The 8,928-nt window shown below is 51.9% G+C and overlaps 1 long non-coding RNA gene across 2 annotated transcripts; it reads left to right on the forward strand.

Moving 5' to 3' along the window:
- Nucleotides 1–1,274: 1,274 nt before the first annotated feature.
- LOC121662940 lies at nucleotides 1,275–7,485 on the forward strand. Of its 2 annotated transcripts, none has more exons than XR_006015484.1 (3): nucleotides 1,275–1,527; nucleotides 1,622–1,698; nucleotides 7,007–7,485. It is a non-coding gene; the product is annotated as an uncharacterized LOC121662940 (long non-coding RNA). The 2 variants fall into 2 exon arrangements; XR_006015483.1 differs by having other exon boundaries at nucleotides 7,214–7,485.
- Nucleotides 7,486–8,928: the final 1,443 nt, after the last annotated feature.

Below are 8,928 nucleotides of genomic sequence, written 5' to 3' on the forward strand. Positions count from 1 at the left end.
TTTGAACAACTAACACCAGGAGATAGTGCAAAAAACTGTTCTCCACCTTTACATTGCTCCTTAACCTCAGCTAATCTTACAGATCATGACCTTCTAGATGTCCCCTGCCTTCCCTTTCACCGTCAAAGTCTCTGAGTAGGAGGTGCATGAACATGAGAGTTTGACAACTGTGAACTGAGTAAGGGATGAGTTAAAGAAAAAAGAAAGAAAAGGGGATAGTTCCTCAAACTGGGAACCCAAACTGGGAATCTTGCCATGTGTTAGAGCTCAAAGAGCAGCCCCAGGTCCAGCTGTACGTGCTGTTCCTGGGGCAGGGCTGTGTCTTGTGCCCAAGAACTGGAGTTCCTGTCTTGGGTCAGCCAAGAAGATTGCAGATGCAGGAAAATGACTTGAGCAGACCCAGCACCCCACTGAAATCCTTCAGGAGATGATGATGTCCAAGGTTTGGGTTGGGATACTGCTCCCTGGTTTGTCCCCTCAAGCCAAGACCCTGAGTGCTGCCAGGATCTGGAACAGGAGCTGGCCACAGTCCCGAACTCCAGGTGCCCCAGCTGGGGACAATGTCCCTGGCACAGGACTCTGGCCACAGCACATCCTCTGTGTTCTCCCAGTGCCCTTTCTGCTTACACCTCTTTTATTTTTGGTCGGTCACCTGTGACCAGGAGAAACTGCACTGTGGCTGCTGGACAATTGAGCAGCCTGTACTTTGGCATTTGTGAGCGCAGCAGACATAACCCTGAACTGCTCCAGGTGCCTATGTCTCTCCTTAAAACCAGGACAGCTCAACTTGCAGTTAATCCTTTAATTCAGCTTGGATTGCTGAAGGTGGGAATAACCTCTGAGCCACCACCTGTGCCCTTTAACATGAGATACTCTATATAGTCTATATACTCTTACCCTGCTGTAAGCACCCTCTGAAAGCTGTCCACACCCTGGAATGAGAGAGGCAGCTCAGTTTAACTTTTAGGGGCTAAACCAATGCAACCTGCTGCCTTCTTTGTCTTCTCTAGTTGATTAAGTCCTCTGTCACAGCCAGAGCCTGCAAGAGTTTGCTAATGGAAATATTATGCTGAGGAGAAAAAAGCTGATGGGTCTCTTGGTATAAAGCTCTCCCCCAGGGAAGCTGTTTGCTGCTGTGCTCTGAAAATCTGTGCTGGAATCCCTCGTGGTAGACAAGGAAGGACACAGAGGTTGGTGGCTCCAACTTCCCTGAAGCCTGCTGTCATTACACAAGTCTGGTGACCTTGACTAAAGGCCAGGTCTTTTCTCGGGGATTTCCCACCTCAGAGAATGTGCAAAAGAAACAAAAATCTTGTTTGTAACAGGATCTTCACAAAGCGTTTCCTGCTGTTTGTTCATGTTATGTCTCCATGACCTGTTTATGAGGATGATGTTGATGTCAGCACGGGGCTGTGGGAGTCCTGTGAGAGCCAGGACTCAGTAGAAACATTTGGTTTGATGGAAAAATCCTACTGCTGCATACAAGAAACCATGGCCCAGGATAAAATGGGATGGAAATGGATTGAGGTATGGGATCAAAGCCCTACAAAGACTTGGGGTCTTGTTTCCCCATTCCTTGGTCTGACCAGGGGAGAGCTTTGTGTTTTTGCCTGCGTGCCAGGATACCGCAAGGGCTGACTGCTCCCAAAGGAATGGGGACCCCAGCCTGATCCTTGTCCTCCAGAGTCTCCATCCAAGGTGAGCAGGATTGGCCCTGGACAACAGCTGGGCTCAGCTCAGAGTCCAGATCTCCTGGGAATCTGGTGGTGACGAGGGAGGTCTGAGGCTGGGATCAGATCTGGGGACAGATCTGAGTTGGAGACAGCCTGGGGACCACCAGGCAGGTCCAAGGTCTGGCTGAGGAGTGGCATCTCTCTGTGGGTTGGGATCAGGCCCAAGAGGGCCATGGCCAGGCAAGGGCAGAGCTGTGGTGGAGCTGGGGACCAGTGCTTCTCCAGCATTGCTCAGGCAGGAATGATCAGCTGAGCATGAACAGGCTCCTGGAAGATTTTAGTGGAGGTCCCCAGTGAGGCTGGAAATGAGGGAGGATGGGGTTGTAGGAGCAGGTGATGCCTTTTGGTAAGGGATGTCTCTTGCACATGACCAGTGTTTCTCATTGCCTCTCTCTGCCCCTGGCACGTGGCCCTGGCACTCTCTGGCTGTGGTGTCCCTCCAGGTTCCACCTGGCAGAGGTGTGGCAGGACCTGCTGAGTGCAGTGGATGACAGGAGGAGGAGGATGGTGGTCAGAGGTGTGCAGGTGGAAGGGCAGAGCGTCAGATCAGGTCTTGCAAGGCTGTGGACACGGCTGTGCTGAGACTCTCAGTGCCTGGCAGTGAGCAGACTTCCCAAAAGGAATTCATTTTCCCTTCCCACTGCAATTCAAAGGGAACTTAAATTCAAAGGGAATTGGAGCGGAATGAAGCCATTTCTCCCCATACCTTGCCTAGAATATAACTGATCATTACTGATCATTGATCGCTGTACAACGAGAGAGGTTCTGGACTCCCCATCCCTGGAAGTGTCCTAGGCCAGGTTGGACAGGGCTTGGAGCAACTTGGGATAGTGGAAATGGTCCCTGTCAGTGGCAGGAGGGTTGGATTAGATGAGGTTTAAGTTCCCTTCCAACCCCAGCCACTCTGGGTTTCTATGATTACACCTACAGAGTGCAGCCACGTCCCTCCACCTTGCGCAACTTTTAACAAAGCATCTGAAGCAAGAATTTTTCTGGTTCCTTCCTTATTCTTGCAACAGTTTTCAGGAGCTGTTAGAGCCATGTCACACTTTAGCTGGGCTTTGCCATCACATTGCCCGGTGTCACAGCACCCACATGAGCAGAGGGTGGGGACAAGGACCCAGTGGATGATGCTGGGGGGCTCTGGGAGGGCGCTGCTGCATCCTCCTGTCCACCCCAGCCCAGAGCTCCCTCACTGAGACCAGCCCCAGCCAGACCTGTGTCCTGAAGCCCCCTCATCTCTGCCTATGTTTTCTGCTCCTTTATCCCTGCAGCTGGAAATGCAATGAGGATTAAAATGCCACGGGAGTCTAAAAGTCCTCAGGAGGGGGTTTGAAATCTGCTCAGCTGGGCCTTTTGCTCCCCCCCCTTCTCATCCCAGACCTCTTAACAGCCCCAAGACTTTTATTATTTTCCACATTGCAAAACAGTAATTACTGGAAAGGACGAGGTTGTTTGAGAGCCAGGGTCCAGCCGTGCCTCAAGACTGTGCCAGCCCCGGGTGGCCCAGGAGTGAGGACGGGAGGAGCCATCCCACTCGGATTTTATCTTGATGAGAACATCTTGACCGGCCAGCAGGAAACAAATTCCTCTGTCTCTTAGGAGTGAGAGGAGGCACCAAAAGGTCAAGTGTGCCTGTGGGCTCCTCAGCGATCCCTGGGCAGGGCAGGTGTTTCTCTGGTGGTGTGGTGGTCACCAGAGGTGGTAGGGAGGAGATGCCCTCCCAGGTCCTGGGGCCAGTATTTGCTCACTGGGGTCATACTCAGCTCTTGACCTCTAAAGGGTGAGATGTTTGCACGGCTCGTGACAGGTCTGTCTTTGAAAATCTCAAGAGCAGAAGGGAAATTAATTTAACTAGAGTTCAAAGGGTCTCCAATAAAGACTAAGCCTTGCTGTTATTCTAAAGTGTTATTTCCATTAATTCCCTTTTAATGCTGCTTTAAAACTACAGGGTGGAAGGGAATGTTGGCCAACAGATTTTTCTGTGGTTTCAAAACAACCACTATTAATCAGCAGGGAATTATATTGGCTGTAAGAGTGTTTAAATGGGAAGGTGGCTTCAACCAGGACACATGTAGCAGCGTGTAGTTGTGGTGACAGATTAAAAATTAGCTATTGTGAAGCTTCCCGCATGGACAGGGGCTTAATGATTACCATAAATTAACTAACTGGAAAGGGGTTGAACAGCAAGTGGTAGAGTTCAGCTTGACCCACTGGTGAGCTGACCCTTTTCCCGTTCATTTAATGCCCAAATCTCATTTCTGGCCAGAGCAGCTCTCCAGCAGCTCCAGTGCTTGGGTGCAGTGGTGGGTGGCTGTGCCAGTGCAGCTGGGCTGCCTGGGAACTGTGGAGGGTGAGAAGAGGTTCAGTCCCTGCTCCCTGGGTCAGATCTAGCAGAGAGAGCTGCTCCAGCAGATGCTCCAGCCCCACATCTGGTACTGCTGGTGCTGCTCCGGGAAGCCGGTTCCCAAGTTTTCCCTTCTTGGTGTCTCCCCTTTCCTTCTCCTTTGTGTCCTTCTGGCTGCTGGCCTCTGCTGCCTGCTCCACCTGCAGCTCCATGCCCACAGCAAAGCCACTTGCAAAGTGACCCTTTGTCCAGCAAAATCCACAGCATCACTCTGCAACAGGCTCAGAGCTGCTCCCCTGGCTGCATCTGCCAGGACCTGCTCCAGTGATGTCCCCCTGCTCCTTTGGCACCCAGCTGGGTGTCCCCTTATGGCAGTGGACTGGCAGTGGCTCACCCCCAGGTTCACCTTGTGCTCCTCTACTCTTCCTCCCCTCTCACTACAAGGTCTTCTTGACCAGCTCTGCCACAGTCTTGCCTCTGTCCCCATCCCTGGGCTCTGCTACTGCAGGGGAACGTCCCTGGATGTGTGCACAGTGTCTCATGAGAGCCACAGCTCCCTGCCTCTGGAAATAAGCCACTTTTTCTCCTGTTCTCAGCCAGCCACATCTCTGGGATGGTCCAGCATCTCGTTGTGGGAACACGCCCCTGTGGAAACTGTCTGGCATGTCCCAGGGAGCTGGACACAGCCACTTTGTGGACAGAAGTGTTGTGCAACTGCCTGGTGTGTGCCCTGGTGTTGGACCTGGGGTCCTGCAGGAGAGGAGCAGAGGGTGCTGCGGCCACACAGGGCAGCTGGCACTCCTGCCATTTCTTTCCCAGATAGCAGTATTTACCAGTTTGTTCCCACAGATTTTGGAAAATATACAGGAGGCAGGGCTGAGTTATCAGGCTCTCTTTGCAAGAGTGTCTTCAGCAGGAATTCACCACCTTCCCTTCCAAAATCTTTTCAGGAATATCACAGTTGCACAGAGTTGCTGGTAATCCTGTTAACCTTTGGGTTAATTAAGCAAACAGGGATCCTTCTTTAGGAGGAATGGCACTAATTGCATGTCTGAGAGGGTGAGTTTTGCCTGGACCGCTGGCTGGTGGAGCAGAAACCACTGCTGACTTCAGCAAGGGGGCTGGGAGTTAAAGAGGGGCCTGCTTGGGCAAGGAGGTCAAGAAAACCTGTTTCCTCAGCACTGCTGGGCCAGCTGGTGTTTGCTGGAGCGGGGGATGTGCATGGGGACGACGTGGGGCAGTGGCACCGTCCTGCAGAGCTGCCATGCAAGGCACGGAGGGTCGAGCTGCTGGCACCTGGCTGTTGAGCTGCCATTAGTTTCCAACCTAAAAATGCAAATCTGTAATGGTATGAGCTGGTAAGCAGCTCTGGACAAGAGGCCCCAGTCTGCAGCTGGGCTTAGTACTCCAAGCTGGGAAGAGCGGCTTAAAATCAACAGAGAGCTCTTTGTTTGCCGTGTGCGGTTTAGGAATTAGGCAATACTTAGAAGCAATACTTAGAAGCAAATATTGGTTCAAACAACACCAGCTCCAACTCTCCAGTGGCCAGTTTGGCTCATCCCAGGTAGAAAACAGCATTTTGCAACACAGTCAAAACCTGACACCGAATATTTCTCCTAACCAGTGGGGAAACAGGTTTGTGGCATTTCCTGAAAAATAAACTAAGCACGGTGACTCTGCAGTTGGAGCATAGCACCAAAATTGACACAGAGGTCCAAAGAGGGCCTGCAAGCCTGTTTCTGGAAAGCCAGCCACAGCTCTCCAGGGATCTGTCAGGCCTTGGGAGTCACAGGGAATGCCAAGCTGGTCCCAGTCCATCATCAGCCAAGGCCATGCTCTCAGAGCTGGAACTCCCACAGTGGCTTACAGCTGCTGCAAGGCCCATGCTGACCTGGGCTCCAGGGCATGCGTGACTCCCTCTTCCAGGAGAGGCTTGGCATCAGGCAAGAAGGCTGGGATTTCCCCCAGGTTCTTACACAGGCGAGGTAAACCAGTTCTGCAGAAGCCCCCTGACTTCTCCCTGCCCCTCCTGGGTACCTGAACACTGAATTCCAGAATGGTTTGGGTTTGAAATTACTGTTAAAACCCATCCAGTTCCACCCCCTGCCATGGGCAGGGACACCTTCCACTAGCCCAGGTTGCTCCAAGCTCCATCCAACCTGGCCTTGGACACTTCCAGGGATAGGGCAGCCACAGCTTTTCTGGGCATCCTGTGCCAGGGCCTCGGCACCCTCACAGAGAAGAATTTCTTCCCAAGATCCCATCTAACCCTGCCCTCTGGCAGTGAGAAGCCATTTCCCCTTGCCTTGTCACTTCATGTCCTTGTCCAAAGTCCCTCTCCAGCTCTCTTGGAGTCCCTTAAGGCACTGGAAGGGGCTCTAAGGTCTCCCCAGAGCCTTCTCTTCTCTAGTCCTACTGCCCACACTGCTTTGGATGTGGCCCAGCAGACACCTGGCTGCAATTGCACAGTGCCAGATCATGTCCAGTATATCACCCATCAGTTCCCCAAATCCTCCTCCACAGGGTCCATTCAGGACCCAGCATCACCATCTCCCATCTCCTGAGACAGGCACCTTTGCCACTTGAGTCCAGCCTCAGCTTCTGTCCCACCATTGCTATTGACAGAAGGTGATCTGGGAAAATGTGTTCCCACCAAGCTGCTCTTCCTGCCTTCACCTGCCTTCACATGTGGGGCCAGGACAGGACAGGAACTTGAGCCCAGCTTTCGTGGTTGACCACGCTGACATCCTTGTCATGGGCAGGCTCCAGCCTTCTCCAAGCCACAAACTGGAAATTCCTATTTCTATAGGGAAACAAGTTAACTCCCAAGCCCAAACTCCTGGTGAGTGTGTATTGCCCTCTTCCCTCAGCCCACCCCACCTCGAGGTTCAGTTGATTCCCCTTTGGTTTTTTCTTCCATTTTCAGGGCATTTTCTCCTTAGTCGCTCAAGGTGACCTGGGTTTTCATCACAACTGCCAGCCCTAGGAACAACATTAGCTCCAAAGGCTTCCACAGTTGAATAGGAGCACCTCTATGGAAATAACTGCTCCAAAGAGTTGGGTGAGATACCTGTGATGGTGTGGTGCCTTGATCACAGATTTCCCTATTTCCCTCTCTTTTGATGTTTTCCAGAGCTCCGCACACAACCGGGCTCGGCTCCAGCCCTGTTCAGCTGCCTTGGCTCCGGGATGAGCTGTGCCGTGGGCAGCAGCCAACTCTGTGGTAAAGCCAAGTCTTCTCCCACACAGCCATGCCAGCTCTAACTTTATCCCAGCTGCACCCACTGTCCTTTCCTTAGGACACAACCAAAACTCCAGTGCAGCCTCATCTCAACCACAAACCGCAGCGCACACACACAGCCTTGCAGTAATGAGGGAGATGTGGAAATAAACAGTATTATTTTACCTTGTGTTTCACTTGGCATTGTTCTTCCCCTGGGGTTCAGCTGTGTTTATGCATCACCAATGACCCGTGGTTGGGCAGAGGGTGTATTAATTTGTATTTCTTCATCATTCATGTAATTTTTAGCAGCATCCTCTTTTGGAAAACACAACGGCCGGGATGTGCGGTGTTGCAATGCAACGAACTTGGGATGTGTGACAATAATTCGGGTCGTTCTATGAAGATGGAAGGGTTGACGTTTCTGGGTAACTGGGACAAAGTCTGAGGGGCACTGACTTAGCTCTGTCCTTTCTGGTAAAGCTGCTCCTGCTCACCGGAGCCAGAGCATGGAGCTCTTGCCTTGAAAGGTGACAAAAATTCCCAGCATGACTAAAAATTGGCCTTTGCTGTTTAATCTCAGCTTAGTCAGCCAGACACAGGCATTTGGGAATGGGACCAACCATGCACCCAGGCAGCAAGGTATGGGTCTCACCAGAACCTGTAGAGGTGGGTGCATGTATTTAGTGAGAGACAGGACCCACTGTGTGACTAAATGTGCATTTTCTAACACAAAATTTGGCAAAGCAGGTGTCTGATGGATGTTCAGAGGACGAAGTTGACTGCACCATGCAGTTCACCCCTCCGGGACTCCAAAAAGAATGGCTTTTTGCAGCTGGAGGCCACCCAGGACACTTTTCCTTTTCCATCCACGGCTTCCTGTGGTGGGCTGTACTCCTCAGAAAGAACCACCTTGGAGACCTGTTGGGTCCTTTGGAGATCAAGGCCTGAGCCCTCAGCCCAGGTGGCCTAGAGGACACAGGCCTGGCCTGCTGTGCTTCTGCCATGGGGTACCTCCAAGGAAAGCCATGTGTTGGAAGAGTTTCTCCTCTGCTGGCAAAGCTGTCGAAGGAGCATCCACAAGAGGGATGCACACCAGGAGTGGAGTGGAATCCATCATGGAGAGAGGTAAGATTCTCTAGCACCAAAAGGAGGTGTAGAAGCAGCTCTGCATGTGGCTGGTGATGTTCCAGATGACTAGTGGTTGGACATCTGGAAATGCAGGAGGTTGCTGGAGTACAAGAGGTATTGCAATCCGAGCCTCTTCCTTCGCCCCTGGATTTGCCCTGATGCCATCTGGGAGAGCAAGGGAAAGAGATGTGAAGCGAAAATCACCCATCCCATCAGCACATCACAGCCATCCCCTCGGCAGATGGAGAAGGCATTGGGACGCAAGCATGATGTGAGAAGGGAGAGAGGAGCGGTGAGTGGTCCATGGAAGAGGTCTGGGAACCATGTGCAGAAGGCAAAGATAGTTTGGGCTCTTCCAGAAACTGCTCTTCTGTTATTTGAGTGGATCCTTTATGTTTTCCAAGCTCTCTTCTGCATCTTTCCCCTCCATCTGTCATGTGGTAAAAGTATCTTTATCTGGCTAGCGCTGTAACTACTTGTGGAGTCAATATGTCCAA

Source organism: Corvus kubaryi, unplaced genomic scaffold (assembly GCF_017639235.1).
Source record: "Corvus kubaryi isolate FWS band 111438036 unplaced genomic scaffold, C.kubaryi_AGA036_p1.0 37264, whole genome shotgun sequence".
Taxonomy (NCBI): Eukaryota; Metazoa; Chordata; class Aves; order Passeriformes; family Corvidae; genus Corvus; species Corvus kubaryi.